This window comes from Glossina fuscipes, unplaced genomic scaffold (genome assembly GCF_014805625.2).
Source record: "Glossina fuscipes isolate IAEA_lab_2018 unplaced genomic scaffold, Yale_Gfus_2 1, whole genome shotgun sequence".
Taxonomy (NCBI): Eukaryota; Metazoa; Arthropoda; class Insecta; order Diptera; family Glossinidae; genus Glossina; species Glossina fuscipes.
Genome location: NW_023998415.1, coordinates 42,961,674 through 42,980,533, shown reverse-complemented (window position 1 = coordinate 42,980,533; position 18,860 = coordinate 42,961,674). Strand labels below are relative to the sequence as shown.

Below are 18,860 nucleotides of genomic sequence, written 5' to 3'. Positions count from 1 at the left end.
CAACAGCAACAGCAACAGCAATAACAACAAAAGAAATACAAAACAAAAGAAACGGGCAAGAAAGCTATACCCCGTCTTGGGGCGAATCTTGAATACCTACCAGTTAAAGTAAACAAATGACGATCATGTTATTATTTTTCTTTTTGATGGGCGTGTCAATATACCAATACCAATATCATTTTATACGGCTAAAATAAATATTTGTGACGCTCACTCATTCTTAGTGTAACAATTCTGCTATGCACATTAATAATCGAACAAATTCGCGCATGGCCATGCATAGAAATCATAATATCGGTTGCAAGTGTTGGTTTCTTATTTCTTGGTAAAAATTCAATTACATAGATATGTAGATGCAGACAAACTCGTGGGCTCACAAAGCTTAGGACATCCCAGGACATGCCTTCGTATTCGGTGATATTCAAGGATTGTAAACGTATTGTGTAGAAGCCGTCATTGTTATACTTTGATGCAACAATCTGTATGAGAAACTCATTATAACTCTATTCTTTCATAGTCGGTAAAAAAAAATAAGACCCTCTACATTGCAGGTGCAAACAGTAAATCGTTCATATAAATATATATATATGTTATGTTAAAAAAGTTTTATATATTGTATATTATATACATATATATGTATATATATGCGTGCGTGTCTATGTGTTTTTTATATATATTTATATATTTATATATATATATATATATATATATTTTGCATGATTTCTATACATATATAATACAATTAACTTGTTGCCGTTCATTTTTTATGAAAGTTTACATTTAAAAACAAAAGACTTAAGCACCAAACTAGAATTATTATTATTAATATTTGCAAAATTTTTAAATGAAAACATCAAAAAAAAAAAAAGAAGAAGAAGAAGAAGAAATAACAACTCATGATGTAGATAATTTAATAAATTTTAAACATTACTACTATTAACATTATGTTTTCTATAAAATCGTTTGCCAACAAACGATATTCACTTGTACGTTATAATCTTTTAATTTGATTCAGAAATTGCCTTGATTTCATTAATAATGAAGACAATGGTTGTGAGGACCGGCAAAGCATAAAGTAGCTGCAAGCAATCGCATAAACTGTTAATGTGAACGTTAAACATTTACAAAATTATATAACTAATGATGCGATGACATCTTAATAAATGAAAACGCAATAAAATAAATGTAAATATAAGTGAAAAATAATAAGAAATAATATTGAACTAAAATGGTTAAATTGAGAAGATGATCTATACTATGCTATACTATTGAATGCTTTCATTACGTAACCACGTAAAATATAAGCAGGCGCTCTTCTTCATTCTATGACTATCTGTGTATCTTAAAGACATTTAATCATTTTCTTAACATGTAATCCAAGTTAATATGTACATATATTAATAAATATTTGTTTATACCCATGGCAACAGTTTGCAGCAGTTAGATGTTGTTAAGTGTGCCGTTTAGTTTGTATGAATTTTTCGCAAATACCTATACGTTTTTGGGAAAGTGAACGGAAGCATGTATAGATGAACTTATATATATATATATATATATATAGGGATATTGGGAAAGTTTATCGGACAGACGGATAGATAAACAGATAGATAGACAAATGAACAACAAAAATGCGGAATGACAAAGACGTATGCAAGCAATTTGTCGATTGGAGAGGAGAATTGTGTGAACAAGTGCGTGGGCAGATAGGCGAGCAGCCGCTGAATTAGGCAAATGTTAAAAACGGCCAATATGACGGTATAGATGATCATACAGGTAAACGGTCGAAACGATGAACGAATAGAACGATGCATCTATGATGGTGATGGAAGAAGGAATCAAATGGGCCCAGAATTCTATTGATGAAAAATTGAACGCAGAATAAATGAAAAGTCGAATGAATAGCCAACGGATGGAACAGTTTATGCGGCAAAAATGCGTTAAATGATTTTTAGTTAATCAGTCATTCAAATTTCAACTTGTGGTCTTCCTTCGTATCATCAAAATATCTTTGCTTAAAACTCTGCTGCTTGCTCAAAACTTACTCTATTTAGCTGCAGTGAAAACGAAATAAAGCAACAGCAAGGGTGAGAGATAGAGAGAGAGAGAGAGAGAGATAGAGAGAGAGAGAGAGAGATAGAGAGAGAGAGAGAGAGAGAGAAAGAACGGTTGAACGGAAAAAAGAAGGGTAAAGTATTTGAGGTTTTTATGCTCCTGATTTGCTATACACCTTTTACACATTTACAAGTTCAGTTCCGCATCAGAACAACAGCAAAACAATAACATCCAGAAACAAAATTAACACCCAACCAAACTATTATGTTATGTTATTTCTTGTGTCTTTTAACACAATTTGCTGCAGTTCAAAATTGCCATGTAATACAACATTTTACTATATCAGCACTAACTTGCAGGCATTTGCTGAAGAGATGCTACTTTATGTTCTTATTTCTTTTGTGGTTTTTTCTGTTTTTCAATTAAATTACATAACAAATGGATTTTTTACAGCCATGACACCACAATGAAATAGTTAAAAAATAGTAAAAAGTTAAAAAAAAAAGAAAAACAAAAAAGTGGTTATATAATAAAGAGAAAGAAAAAAAACAGAGAAATGTTTGTTAAGAAAATTTTTCAAGTAGAAAAATAATTGAAAATTCCTCTAAAGACCCTAAAGGTTTAATAGATCATAAAAATAGACGATTCTAAGGTTACCGGAGAAAGCCTTTTTTTTTTTTTTCTTTCTTTCTTCTTCTTTATTTTTTTTGTCTTTGCCTTCGTTTATGAATAGTTTTTACAGTAAATTTGCAATAATTCCAGTTTACTTACTTGAAGATCGATAACGTTTCGAAAAGTTACAAGAAAAATGTAAAAACAGAGGAAAAAACAGAGAGAGAGAGTGTGAGAGAGAGAGAGAGAGAGAGAGAAACCGAGAAGAAGCAAGTATATTAGTTTTAATACATTGCGTTGTGCAAATGTTGTTCGCATGTGTTCGCAAAGTGTTTTGTACACCTTAAGTCATTTGAATAAATTTTCAAGTTTAAAAAATGGATTTTTATTAAAAAGCCCGCTTATAGCCCCTTAGTTCAGGCTTTTAAGGTTGCCCGATCCGTGCATTTTAGTGAGGTAAGGGAAAAATTTTCGTCCATTTTTTAATTGTTAATTGTAGCCTTCAGATAGAATTGCAAAGTTTTCGGTTTAACGTATCTTTCTTTTATGTGCTAAACACTTCGATTGTAGGCAGAACATTGTTGAAAACTTTAAGTAACTTTTTCCTTTTTTTTTGAGAGACCACTTAATCCGTTGGTTGTCTTATATGCATCTCGTAATACACTATACCTTGATGATAGCATCATATGCACAAGAAAATTTTTAGTTCATGAATATTCCGCTCAGGTGTTTGATGCGGATGGGTCGCACTAAGTCCACTTTTCACCGCCACTCACAATTCTGCCTGGCAACGGTTCGAGATTGAAATTCCAGTCGATTTGTATGGTAATCATTCTCTCGCTTTTTACATCTTTCCTATCACGAGTGAACGTCTAAAAACAGCTAGTTCAGTAACTAACTGCTAAGCTGTTCGAAAGTTCTGTGAGAGTTTAGGCTGGGTTTTCGTCCAATACGTCTTGCAATTCATTGTCTTTGAACTTCCAGGTCGTTCTTTGTCATTGATATTAAAATGACCGCTTCTAAACCGTTGCACGCAAACCTGATAATTGGGCTACGATGGAGCCGCATCACTATAAGCTTCAAGTAGTGTTTGATGGCATTCGGCAGCAGATTTCTTCAAATCAATCCCGTGACTAGCCTCTGTATGCACAGAGTAACCCAATAATACTGAATGGAAAACTGTTATATTACGTAGAGAAAGGTGGCAAGTTATCGCATTTAAGCGTTGTGTAGATTCATGCTTCGCATTACTTTATCATCTTCGCCAAGGGATGTCCCTGTTCGCAATGTACGCAAGCACCTAATATATAATATATTGTGTGAATGACGATGGCAAGCTTAAGCAAAGGCATGTAAAATTTCGTTAAAAAAAGACGAATGTATTGAGACAAAATATTCATTAATATGCAACAGTTGGACTGATCCATAGCTGATTACTGAGCTTTAAACAGAAGAAACGGAAGGTTATCCCCTTGGCGGCAGTAATCCATAGAAGTAATTCTCTCGTTATACTGCAACGGATAACGTCATAATAATAATCCGACTAGCAGCAGAAGACACATATATTTATTAAAACCTATACCATCGTAAAGCATCGTTCGACTTCTGACATCTAATTATTATTTTTTTTTACATTTCATTTTGGCATTGGGATTATATGCGTACGATGTGCTAATGTTTTTCATAAACGAAATTTTAGACGCGTAAAGGAAACGAATTTTCTTCTGTTTTTTTTTTTTTTTTTTTTTTGATTTTTAGTGCAACATATTTACACGTACATTAAATGGAAGTAAGTAAGTAAGTCAATGTTGATAGAGTGTAATCGAAACGCTTTGAGGAGAAGTGCGCAACGTCGAAGATCGAAAAGCGTTATTTGTTGTAAACCGCCAAAGACTTTTCTGCAAAACTAATATTAAAATGACTTTTTTATGACTTTAAAACAAAACAAAAAACTAAGAAGAAATAATAAAATATTATAATTTATTACGAAATAAAAATGAATAAATAAAAAATAAAAAATTAATAATTGCCATTAAAGAATGAAACCAAAACTTGTCATTGCCTATGCCATATTCTAATGGTCCGGTGGCTTCTTTCAACTATTTTCACATATTTTTTTATCGTATCAACCCGCAAAACCTATAGAAATTCTTTCCTCTCAACCCAGAAATACATTTGGAAAATACCGGCATCCATGATCGAAGGCTATTAGCAATTAAAATTGAACAGATTCTTCTTCTTGTTCTTTGTCGTAAAAGAAAAATGTAAATGAATCGCCAACATGAATACGGTTATCTTATAAGAAGTCTGGCTAAAAGGTGTTGTGATCGATCTGCTCTCTTATTATTTACATAGATGTACATATAAAAATTTATTTAGGGAAATTCTTTTTCCTTTTTTTTTTTTCTTTTGCTATATATGTTATATTGAAGTTGTCGTAAACTGAATACCAGATTCACGTACTTACCGCATGTGTTAGTTTTATGAACTTTTTCAAATAACGATCACGTGGGTGATGGATATATAAATCGAATACAGCTGCTCGTTTGTAGTTTTATTCTAATTTTTACTGTCTGAAGTAAGAGCAAGAAAATATAATGATGTTGGAACACCCTCAAAGAAATTCTTTACAGTGTGCGTGTATAATTTGACTATAAATAAAATTAATTTCACAAAACGCATAAAGAAACGAAAGACAAATGAAAAAAGGAAAAAAAAAAAAAAAAAAGAAATTTGGGAAACGTAATTTTATATATATATATATATATATATATATATATATATAGAAGAATAAAGAGGGAGAGAGAGAGCAAGAGAGAGAGAGAGAGAGAGAGAGAGAGAGAGAAAGAGAGTGGGAGAGAATCACAGCATACAGAAAAAGGCTCAGAATGCCTGTAAATCTTGCATACACCACCTAATGTAAAGGTTGCATGTGGAAAATGACATACGTCATGTAGAGTAGACAAAAAGCTTCTTCTTCGTCGTTGTCTTTGTCGTCATCATCGCCGTTGCTGCTGTCATTACTAAACACACTCACATAAAATGCACACACACGCACGCACACACACACACACATGATCACACTTTTCTGGCTGATGATCGTGTAGCTGATGAATCTTTGTAAAATCGGAGTCACTCGATCTCTCTTAAAAAAAAAAAAAAAAAAAAAAAAAACATAAAATAAATAAATAAATAAATAAATAAATAAATTTAAAGAAAAATGAAACAGCATCATAAGTTTATTTTCTTTTCTTTTTATATGTTTTGGTGCCTGATGACATGCGCTTTAAGTCGTTTGATGCCATGACAGTTGCAATAGCACTAGCATCAGCAGCAGCAGCAGCAGCAGCAGCATAAACAGCACTTGCAACAACAACAATCATCACAATATATGTTCCACCCCGCCCCCCTTTCCTAACCGCCCAAATTCAAAATTATACATATATATTCATATATAACTAAACTAAGACGAGCCGATTCAAGTAGTGTCATACACTATATCAACTTATGCGGCAACCGCAACCAAACCAACAATAACTTGATGCGATTATTATATGCACGCACTCTTTACACAACACATAAATGCATATATATATATATATATATATATATATATATATATCGCACTGGTTATGGGTTTTGTAGGTAGACATATATGTATTATATAAGAAGGTAAAAGATGATGATGACCAAGAAAATAAAACGAATCTGCTTATCTACGGTGATCCATCATTGTGGTGGTCAGTGAAAGAATTTACATATTTTTGCATAAAGCTATTATTGTTGTTGTTACCTTAACTACAAGGACCAATATAACACTACAGGTGGTTTCTTCTTTCATATCTCTTTTCGTTCTTGCTTTTGCTTCTACTTTTATTTGAAAAATAAATAAATAAATAAAAAAATAAAACCGTTCATTTCGTGTCGTATATAGTCTTTGTTATGCGGGCGTAGACTTAAACAGTCCAAGAATTCAAACGACATTACTTACTATAGTAAGTAAGAATTTTAATATAAAATCAGGTCTTACTGCACTCTGCCGCCTTAAATAAAGAACAGAAATTATTGCACAACAATAATAATAAGAATAATAATAATAATAACCGCAACAAGTGTCACCCGCAGTCCTTAGATCTTGTTGTTATTGTTGCATGTTTTCTTAAGGAACCGCAAGAAAACCAGTCACAAATTTTTTTAGTTTTATTGAAAAAAAAAAAAAAACAACAATTTTGTGGCAAATATCGATTACGCTCCCACGGTTTTCACGCTTCTCCTGTTTTTAATTTTTTTTTTCTTTCTTACTTCCAATGTCCGATGCCTTGTTAGGCTTAAGCAAAAAAAAAAAAAAATATTAGTTAAGCCTACAACAGGAAATTTAAATAACCGCAATTCGCTGACAACAAAAATAATAAAAAAAAAAAAGAAAAAAGTTTTCAAATTAAAGAAAAATGAATAAAAAAATTCAAATTGTGGAAAATGTTTTTTAACAAGAGCTCGATAGCCGGAAAGAGGCCAGAAAGGACAGGTGTGAAGTTGGCTTTTGAGAATTCCAAAAATTTTATAACTAAATTTTCATCAGCGAGCTTATCAAGCCAAAACAGTCAAAATTAAAATTCCGTAGCATTTCAAACCTAAACAACTGGAAGTAATTTATACCGATTTTTCTTTCTATCGGTTATCGGTTGGTTTAATTTTTAAATATTCATTTTGGTTGGTTTTTTTTTTTCTTCTTCTTTTCGATGCCCTAAATTTTTGTACAACTTCATAAAGAAGAAGGTTTAGTCCGAATTTTCAATATCCACGACCGCCGCCGCCACCAACAATGTATAGCTTATGGTTTATCTGAATACCGGCCTATGCTAAAAATCTATAAGCAAAGTAATATGAGAGGCGGTTTTAATTGGCCATGGTCGAGCCTTTCTAAAAGTCTTTATATAATCGAAAGCTACTTTTCCAAAAATTGCCAATGTTAGAACGGTAAATGAAAAATATATATATAGCAACGTAGCAACGTAGGATTCATTTACGCTTCGATGAGGACTATAAGACTAACAAAGCTTTTTTCTTGATTATAGGTGCATCATCAGTTACCTAATCAGGACCATTTGTGCATTTGACTTTGAAATCGATTTGATAAATATTTGTATCAATGTCTGCCATATATTTGAAATGATAAATTTATGCCCATTATATGGGACTAGTTGCCAGCCAATTTTCTCCATTTCAAAATCCCTCATTACTCATATGCAAGAATCAAAATCTTAGATTTCGGTGTTAGCTTGTACAGTTGTGAGTGTGGCAACATGAGACGTAATCAGGCGAACGATTAAATCTGAAAACTCTGATTATAATGATAGACGCTTTATATGGTCTCTGATGAGTATTTCCTTCCAAGTGTTGCAAGCAAAACGAAAATTCAATATACTCTCATCATAGGGTTGTAATGAATATTCTTCTATCTATCTTATGATAGCCGCATTCAGCTTAAGAGAGCTCTGGTTCCCTCAAGAAAAGGAGACAAAATCGTGGAGACATACATGACAATACAATTTACAAAAATGACAGATAAACTAACATTTCATTTACTCGAGAAAGATTTTTCATTTTAGCGCTGTTGCCATCTCATTTGGGTAACACTCATCCCTTGCGGGTTGGGTTTTCTGTCTGCAATGTTTTTTTTTTTTTTTTGAATAAGTGCCGTCTTAGAACAGCTTCAGAAAGTATCTATATGTAAAACGGCACTCAAAAAAATTATGATCTTCCACTAAATATATAAATTTAAAATTTCCAAAAAAAAATAAAAAACATACATGAAATATATTTTTTGAAAAACTCCAAAGTGCACTTTAGTGCACTTTAGCGTTGTTGTGCATAGAAAGAAAACGCGACAGACCATATAATGATTGTAATTACGGGCATATATAAAAACGGGGCGGCCAACACGAGCAGGCATTCAGGTAGACTAAGTCAATCCTGGCTGTAAACATTGTGGTATGTTAGTTATAAAGAAATAAATATAAAAACAAGAAGAAAAAACAAAAAAAAAAAAAAAAAAAAAGAAAGAAAAGAAAAAAAGAAATGAAAAGAAAAACTTGTGAGCATATCTATGCGTTTTGTAGCTGAACTGCGTTGTGGGGAGTTATGTTGTTTTCTTGACTTTGTTGTTGTTGTTGCTGTTGTTATTATCTTTTCTTCTTACTAGTTAAACAAAGTATAACATTGCTACCATTTTTATGTTACTTATGTGGCAAATAAGCATTAGATTTATGGCTGAAAGCTTAAATACAAAAAAAAAAAAAAAAAAAAAAATAAAATGAAATAAAAAAAAAAAATCTGAAACAAAAGCAACGGAACACAAAAGAAAAACAAATATAATACGATAATAAAAATCTAAACAAAATGTGAAAAGTTAGTAGCTAGCAAACAAGCAGGTAAGCACGCTTGCGCGCACATGCCAATTTTAGAGACACATTAGCAGAACCACACCAAAGTGCACAAACTCTGTCATAGAATGCAATAGTTGTAGTAGTTGTTATATGCAGAAAAATGCAGTTTAACTACTTGGGGGAGGTGATGAAAAGCCTCACAATGCGATTTAAAAAAAAAAAATAAATAAATAAAAATAATACAAATATTTAGATAGTACTACTACTACTACTACTACTACTACTACTACTACTACTACTTACAGTATATATTCTAAAAAAAAAATAAATAAATAAATAAAGAAAAAAAGGAAAGCATTTACACTTACGCACGCGGACGTTTTCTGTGCGTATATGTACGCATATACATATGTATATATATATATATAAATATACCGAATAAAAGAAAGAAAATCAGAAAATTTCACGCATTTAATTCATTTACTGCCATTTTAGCACGCGCTGTTAAATTCTTGTTTAACAAAACACCATTTAAATTCAGTTAGCCAGTCGGTTAGCTAGTCTGTCCTGTCAGTTATGCATCGCGCAGTCAACCAACCAAGTCTCTTCGCTTCTTCACTTCGTAAAGGTATTCATCACTTTTACACGGTAAACTAAACTAGTTATGTTATGTTGTATTATTTTTTTTTTTTTATTTATATAGGGGGAGAATTATTTTATCTGTGTATTTGTATTTGGTTTATATGTGTAATTACGGCGTTGGTGGTTAAAAATAATCATAACAGAAAAACCATAGATTATAGATATGTGTGTTCTATGTTGTATCAACAACAAGTTTGTTCTTATTATTTTTTTTTCTCCTCCTCCTCCTCCTTCTTCTTCTTCTTCTTTTTGTTCTTCTTCAACTTCTTTTTCTTCATCTTTTTCATTTTCTTCTTTTTTAACATCTAAGCTTAATCATTGTTTATGGTAATAATAGCTAATAATATGCAGTTTGTGGCCAAGCGAAGATTACTTATAAAAGCCTGCTTGTGTTCGCCTGACTTGATTGTATGCTTAACAGTTCAAGCAGTTAGCTAGCAAGTCAGCCATTCAGCCAAATAGCCAGGCAGCTAGGCAGCTAGGCAGCCAGCCATTGAGCCAGTGAGCCAGTGAGGCAGTCAGCTAAGCAGCCTGTTCGCTTGCCTGAGTGCTTGCCTGTTTTAAATATGCTTTGCTTTATATGCCGGCCACAAACACTACAATTGTAAAACTCTACAATTTCCTTTAGTACCACAAGTACAATTATTGCCTACATGACAGAAAATGAAAAACCAAAAACAAAAATAATAAAAATAGAAATAAATAAATAAATAAAATGTTAAGAAAAAGCTAAGCAAAAATCTACAAATGAATAATAAAAAAATAAAAAACTGGTCTCATATGTCTATGCAAGTGTTTTATTTAATTTTCAAGTGATGTGTGCATATGTTTGCATTTGTGTATGTATGCGCATTTGTGTTTTTTCCGTATAAATATGTAATTTGAAATCTTTGATTTCTTGTAGTGTATAAAGTAATAACATAAAAATGTCCACCCTCGCTGCTATAATTAAATGTCATTATCTTTGAAAGGAAACAGAAAAGAAAAAAATGAAAAATAAAAAAAATAAAGATTGTAATTTCATAGACTTGCAGTTATGGAATTTTATATGGTCCACATATATACGCGTCAATGTGTGCACGTATGCATGCATGTCCATTGCGCACTTTTTTACGCTCCAAACATCAATTTAATGCGACCGTTACTTGCATATTAAACAAACCCGAACGATTTTGCCCGATAGGGGATCAAGTATATAGCCAGTTAGTCATGATGGTCAGACTTTATTTGAACCTGAACTTAAAGCATAATTGAAAGTAATTTCTTTTAACTAAACTTATGTACATAAAATCGTTTATTACTATTATTATTATAATTATTTCAAGTACAATAACAACGTTTTAAAGATTTCACTAATCGCGAAAGCATCGACTATAGCCCTATAACTAATGGGCGTGCACTCAATCATCTGTATAGGCTGCGCAATTCGCTGAGTGCTTATAACGGATCAAAAGATGCATTCAAGGCCTCTTAATCGCTTGCACCAAGAATATCACCACTGGTGACACGGGCCATTATTCCATCAATTTGGAATGCGGCGAGACATTGTTAGCTTGAAAAGACAAGTTAGGTAAAAGGTAGTAGTAATAAGTCTGATAAGATATTAAATCAATAAAATAATTTTTTTTTTTTTTTTATTGTGCTCATGAGCAGCTTGCGCCGCACAACAGGCAACAGTATCACGCTCTTAATGTGAATTTTTTTATAAATTTTCTCAATCATATTTTTATGTTTTATCTTTTCAACAAATAGGTTATCCTAAACTTTTTAAGATAAAATGTATTAAAGCATAATCGAGTTGATGGAAAGAAATGGGAAAGATGCAAAGGGCACATATGTTTCCGGCCAGCATCGATTAAACACTTTTAAGTCTACCTATCGGTTTATCTAATATATTCAAACTTGTTTCCAACATGGTTTCGTGTTCATTGTTCTAATTTCCGTCAGTCCGCTTTAAATTGAGTCAAATCTGCCTAAGTGGTGCAGTAGACAAAGGATGACGGTCGACAACTCCGGTCGTGGTCGTGGGTTCAAGTCTCAAGTCCGGTAGAGTTTTCCATAAAACCGGGTGTGTGCAACTATTCCCATCGATGGTATAAAAAAAATTTAAATTTTCATATCACGGCAGCGACCGGAACAAAATTCAACTATCATTAGAAATATAGCATAGTGCATAAATTTTCCTTCTGTTCAAATGGCTCATTTTGTGGCCTAATGAACAAACATGACATGGGGTGAAGACATTTCATATTTTATAGCTGCACAGCAGAGCCAGGCATGAAGGCAGATACGATCTGAGCAAATTGGATTATGTAAAATTTGAAATGAAGCGGCTCAGAATCAACAACGTCACAGGCCGCTGGTGGCCTATGTATACTTTAGATGCTAGTACTTTAAGACTTTAGTCTTAGGATTCCTTTAGATGACTAAGTTAATAATGATAGTAATAATAATAAATTGAGTAAAATAAGATTTGAAAACTGTATTCGGTTCTGGCCGAAAATTATTTGGATACTGCAAAATAATGGGCGCCGTTTCCAAGTTTTTCTATTCTGATACAAGTACTAAAGGACAATCCGTAGGGTGCAAGTGCAAATTCTTTTCAGTTTTTCAGTTTTTGTTGTTGTAAGGGTTTGCGTAATAAACCAAAGTGCTTTGAATTTGTGCTGCATTTCAATAACAACCTGCGTGCAAAAGCTTTCTACCAAATTTGAAGTCGATAACTTTATTTTTATCGCCGCAGACATTATATAGGTGGATAAACGGACACGCTTAAATCGATTCAGAATTTAATGTTTAATGGGATAACTTAAGTTGCGTTCCGAGCGAAAGTTTAGACAAGGCCAACATGCTTCCACTCACCGATGATCAAAATCACCTCCGAATTAGAACACCATCAGTTTTCCCATAAAACTATCGGCATATATATATACGGCTGAATATGTAAATATGATTGTCAGTTGCCACGTTTGCCGTACAACAAGCAAACAGCAACAGTTCAAGCAATTCAAGCAATCAAAAGGAAATTTTAAAATATACATAAAATACGATCGATTGATTGCTTTAATCAAAAAAAACTTTCGCTCTGCCTTGAATTCAAATTCAAATAACTTCGTGACGGGTATCTTTTCTTTCACTCATATGTGCAATGAAACTTAATTCCTCCTTTACTTTCGATAACAGATATTAAGTAAAACGATTGTCTTATGTGAAACTAGGTTAGCTCTGTCATATACGCTTTATGCACAGTAAGAAATGCCATCGCGTTCATTACGCTTTATTTTTAGGCAGTCAGTTAATTTCCTGTCACCGAATAGCATCATAATTGTTGTCGTATAGTGCTTCGGTGAGCAATGTGCGGTCCATATTAGTTCGGCATTTTTAAACATTACTCCTTACACATTAAAAATCAATTTGAAAATATCTAAATCCGTTAATATGATCTATCATTACCTTGAAATCTGATTTTCCGCAATTAAAAGGCCAATTGTTGCCAAGGTCATGTATCTGTACAATTGCTGTTCTTAATTCACTCAAGTGAAAAGACCAAAAAAGTTGATAAAGTTCGATTTGTTCAAAGCCTTCGGAAAGAAACAATGTAAACTTTTTCTCTAATGGCTTAGCACGTGCTTTCACTCTTCTAGAGTATGTTAGGGTAGGGTTTTTTTTTGTTTTTTGCTTGAAATTTGGAGCCCTTTCCCAGCCCGTTGCGATAATGAGTACTTGGTTGCGAAAAATACGCCCTACTGCGAAATTATGTCCTTGCTTGTACATTTGCTAATCTCTCTCTTCTCTAATTCATAACACGAATGTCTTCAAAGAGAGCAGGTCCAAACGAAATTGCCTTAGTGTAACTTTATCGAAACGAGTGTTGAGGCTGAAAACGATTGGCAAGCTATCAGTGCTTTTAATACTTAAATATATCTTTAATGACTTCTTATTCTATCCAAAAAAGAAAAGGGAAAACGCTTTTCTTAGGATTTTTAGAGTCGCTATAAAGATAAATGAAAATCTATCGTTGCAGGCACTATTGCGGTCCAGTAGAAATTGATCCATTTAGAATTCATAACATCTGCGTATGCAAGCAAGCGTTTTTAAATCTGTGCCTTTCTCAGCCAGACTATAAGGTAAAGGGCAAGAAGAGATTTAAATTCAAGAGATCATTTTTCTAAAATTGCTTGAAAACCCTTCCTAAAATAAATTTCGGTTAAAATAACGCAACTAAGTTCTGTTTGGATAATGAATTATGGGTGAGCTATAAAGCTATTACTACGAAATTCTTTTCTTGATACGGTTCCTAGCACTCGTGGATCATGGATTGTTTTCTTTAAGAGAAACACACTTGCACGGTCTCACTTCAAGATTCTCTCAATCTATTTCGGGAATACTCTCAGCTTCTCGACTCAAATGTTCTTTACCGACTGACCGTCCGTTCCGCAAATATTCTGTTTTATGTTTTATTCTGTTATCCGCTTTCCCGTTAATCTGTTTCGTCGGCCGGCAGCTGCATTCCGCGCCACGAATTTGCACTTGGTTTTTTCCCTCACGCGGAAACTCATTTTCTGCGAAAATCAATTAGTTCGAGTATTCGAATATTTCGGGATTTCCGTAAGACTATGTTAATGTAACAAAACCAAAAAACTTCCGGGAAAGGTTAATGTCTTCGGCAATGACTGACTTGCGTGGAATAGATTATAAAAATTCAATTTTTTTTTTTTTTCTTTTTTCCCTTTTATAGACACAAATGTGTTATGTCAATAATCAAACGTTTATTGCGTTCGACAGTTCAATTGAAGATTTCTTAGGGCAGTTAACTTCAAAAGTATAATAATAAGAATAGTTATAGCGATAAGCGTAGGCCAAGTAAATTTGGAACATGTACTGGTACTACGCGTTTTGTATTACATATTAAAGGTATATAGTTTTAATTTTGGGTATAATTTTTTTTTTTCCAAATAAAACTTTTAATTAAAGGCATTTCTTATCTTTATTAAGAGATGAGGGCCATGTAAATAATAATAATGATCAACTCAGGGACGTGGAGATTTGAAATAAATTGTAGTATAAATAAAAAAAGTTTCAACTCTCTAATACACAAATACTTTTATCAGGTACACTATAACATTAAAATTACAAAATAGGAGATAACCGATCAAGAAAAAATAAATAAATAATAAAACCCAAGAAAGCTTAAGCCGCTTGCACCGAAAAACTTAAATATAAAATGCAAAGAATAAGAGAATAAAATATACGGGTAAAGTCGAACATTTTAATAGTTAGCCCTACTTTCAACAGGAATGCGCGGATATCTTTAGATATATTGGATAATTTATATAATAATGCACGCGGTTTACGTCTAGTGATGGCCTCAGGTTTATTCTTTCCAATTAAAAAAATATGATGAAAAGGTTTTTTTTTTTTTTTTTTTTTTTTAGGATTCATGAAATTTATGAATATATTAATTAAAATTATATTTGTAAATCATATTTTCGGACAATGAATAAGTCAATTATTTTTTCCTCTAAGCATAACCAAAACCAAGAATTAGGAAAACAACAACAATCTCTCTCGAAAGATATATATTTTTCAATTGTTTTACACTCGTAGAAAAAATGTACATATCTTCGTTCACGTAGCGTGTATTAAAAATAAATGCTCGCATTTTACATAAAGTAGATCAATGAGTAGAGTTCATCAAAGGTTCGAAAAATTTTCAAAAAAAAAAAATAGAAAAAAGTGGAAAAACGAAAAGAGAGACTATTACTACTCTAAACAAAACCGAGATAAGGAACTTTAACAACTACTTAGAAAAAAATGTTGTATAATTTAATGCTTCTATGCCTAGAAACGCAAAATTTCAATAGTGGGTGCTTGAAATGCCTTAATGAAACGCTTAAGGCACGCACTCGTAGATACCATAGAGCGAGAGTATTGTGGCTCGTGAACTACTAAAATGCTTGTGGGAAACTAAGGTCATTGAGTTTATCGTTATCGATGATTGTACTGAAATAAGAGATGAGATCGTTGTTTCTTTTCGAAAACTCTTCGTACATAATAAATATTGTCAATTGTTGTTGTTGTTGTTGTTGTTATTATTATTATTATTGTTGTTGCTTCGTTGTTATTTATAAACACATTGTTTGGTTTGTTGCATTTTTTTTTTTTTTGACTACACATGCCATAAATTTTAATTCATTCGCGGTAGAAATTTCATAACTTAACAAAACTTTCGTCGATTTGCTGAGTGTGGTTTTATTCAGTCATTTTTCAAGCAACACTTGCCTACAAGTTGAAAATGTTTTAACTGCAACAATAACAACAACAATGCATTAAATCATTTATTGTGGTCAGCCAACTAGTCAGAGAAATATGCTGTGAGAGTTCAATTCTATTTCTGTGGCAGCATAAAACTGATTGCTGACTGGTGTTGCACATGTGCGCATATTTCTTAAGGTCGTTTGGTTAGATTTTCAATAAGTTTTTTTTCTTTATTTATTTATTTATTTATATTGTTTTTGTTGCCTTTTTTTCTTTTTTCATTTATATATTTATTTTTGTTTTTCATTGAATTTATTATAATAAATGCATGCAACAACACAATTGTTATTGCTAGACTTGTGTTTGCTAGACTTTTTTAGGCTTTTTATTTGTATTTTATTTTTTTTTTTTTGCTTAAGCCAAATGGTTAAACTTTGAAAGTGGTTTTAGAATTTAGAAAAACACCCGCTACTTGTATAGAAGGTAGGCTGCGGACGACAAAAAAAAAACAAACAAACAAACAAACAAACAAAGAAAAACCAGTTAAAAATCGTAAAAAAATAAACCTTGTACTCTGTGCTGTATTTTATACATAAAAACATTCATACATACATATATATGGTTAAGTTAAGATCGTTTATAGTGATCATTTCTATGACCCATTAAGATTTAATGCAGCTAGCAACTCATAGTTACCCGAGAAGTATATTTCCTTTCCTATTGTAAGTAAACTACAATAAGCTATAATAACATCCTTATGATTTATGCTTTATATAGTGTTTTGATTTTCATTTTCTCACACCTAAGCGTTAGACGTAAGTCTCTTCTAAGTGAAAGGTTAGTCTAAATATTTGCATCATTTTTAATCATCTCAAGTTAAATACATCGCTTTAATCCATTCATTGGGTAGATCCTTAATAATTCTACATTTGTGCATTTTAATCGTCGCCGGTGCAAGTAAAATGATTACATCCACTATTATGCTTACACCTCCCATTCTATATACATATCTAGGATTAAAATTAAATTTTCATTACTTTTCGTTAAGCTGAGCGACTCTTGGATTGCTTCACATCTCAGTAAATGGAATAGAAAGCTTAAAGCTAATGCTTGCTTCATTGATTCGCCTTGAGAACGAAAGCAATCTAACCGCAAATACGCTCAAGCGCGTCGACAAGGCCGAAATAATCGAGAACAATGTCGAAAGCTTTTAAAATTTACATCAAATAGTTGATGAAATAATGGAAATTATTCCAAATTCTATGTAGAACCGGACTCGAAGAAATGCTATATAATGAGTTCAAAATGAAAACAGAGAAAGAAAGAAAATTTACATAGATTTCGAATCATAAATGACATATATATTCCGTTATATTATTCGTTTCTTTAAGGATATCATGGAAAAATTGTTGAACCTTCAAGGACACATTAGAAGAACGGCTAAAGAGAAAATTATGGAAATTATTAACACGGTTCCTTTGTTAACTCTCATCTAGTTCCCCTATTATGTCCAACAAGTACAGATCAAAACACTGCCATCGCAAAGCACTAACGTATCCTTCAGAAATTATCTTTTCCAATGTATGATTGTGTAAAAATTCTTACAATAAAGGATCAGCTTTGTGTTTGGCGAAATATTTCCCTTATTTGTAGAATCGGATCGGGACCAAGTAATTCTACGAACATACCGAAATCAGTTATCTTTTCTATGCCCTACGGGTGTGTTTGGTTCTCTTCATCAAAAAAAAATACCCAAACAACTGCATCTTGCTTACAATCGGTAAATTTCCTTTTATCTATAAAACTTACAAGTTCGGAATAAGTTATCCAGAACTGTAAAGAAAAACAACACTATTAGTATTGATTATGTATATTAAATTATGTATGTATTCTCGCCTTGCTAAGACTATCCTAGTTGAGAAAATCGTAATAGAAAACTGATAGACACAATCATACACGCACACGTCTATTAGTGCATCAATGTGATAGATCGAACATGAAGAGGGACAAGATCAGTTAAGCGAAATTTTGAAATTTACACACGATTCTGTTTACGTTCAACTTGAGATGGAAATAGTTGCGATCACCTTACCACTGGCCACCAAAAATTTTGCATTCAACATATTTCCTCACATTTCAATTTTGATAGGTATTTTTTAAAACTGCTTTATAAGGATTTCGCTAAACAATATAAAATAATACAAATAATACAACAACAAAATAATATTGAATTTCTCTCTAAGATACGATTATCAAGTGTAAACAGAGCTTAATAATGAATCTGGACAGAAGCAATACCATGTTATCTTGTAATTTTTTTTTTTTTTTTTCGATATTTGTAGGGCATTGTAGGGGTTTCTTTATTTTGAACAGTTTAGAGTTTGTCGAATTGGTTGTTGCTTGCATTAGTTGGCTGGTGTTCTACTTATACAATGAGTGGATTTTTTATTTTGATTTTTTGAATGTTTCTCAAAAAAAAAAAAAGAGAAACAAACAAAATCCAGGTGGCCAACAGTATGTAGTAAACAACTACAAGATATTTGCACTGGTCTTGTAAAAATTAACAATTAATTCACACACATAATGAACACAATGCTATGCATTCTAAGTAGTTTACACAAACTTTACTTGAGTTCCCAAGAATTTTCAAGTAATTAAATTATACAAAAAAAAAAATAAATAAATAAATAAAAATAAAAAAAATTATAAATAAATCTGTGCGTGTTTATTATTAACGGAATTAATTGTTTAAATATTTATAAATATATATATATATATATATATATTTATTTATTTTTTTTTTTTAAAAAATAAAAAAAAAAAAAAAAAAAAAAAAAAGTTTTATTAATCTGTCATGTGTCACTTGTTATGACATCGATGCTCATTATTAATTTTGTTAAGTAAAAAAAA

At 32.0% G+C, this 18,860-nt stretch overlaps 1 protein-coding gene across 2 annotated transcripts in view; it reads left to right on the top strand.

Annotated features, from left to right (window-relative positions):
- LOC119631930 (PR domain zinc finger protein 1) overlaps positions 1-18,860 on the top strand; it is a 106,570-nt gene that overhangs the window by 51,654 nt on the left and 36,056 nt on the right. The window contains exon 1 of one of the 2 annotated variants that reach the window (XM_038024521.1): positions 9,679-9,698. The exons of the other annotated variant lie outside the window; for it this stretch is intronic. The gene's annotated coding sequence lies outside the window, so the exon portion shown is untranslated. Of the gene's footprint in view, positions 1-9,678; positions 9,699-18,860 lie in introns of those variants that run through there. 2 annotated transcript variants of the gene reach the window in all.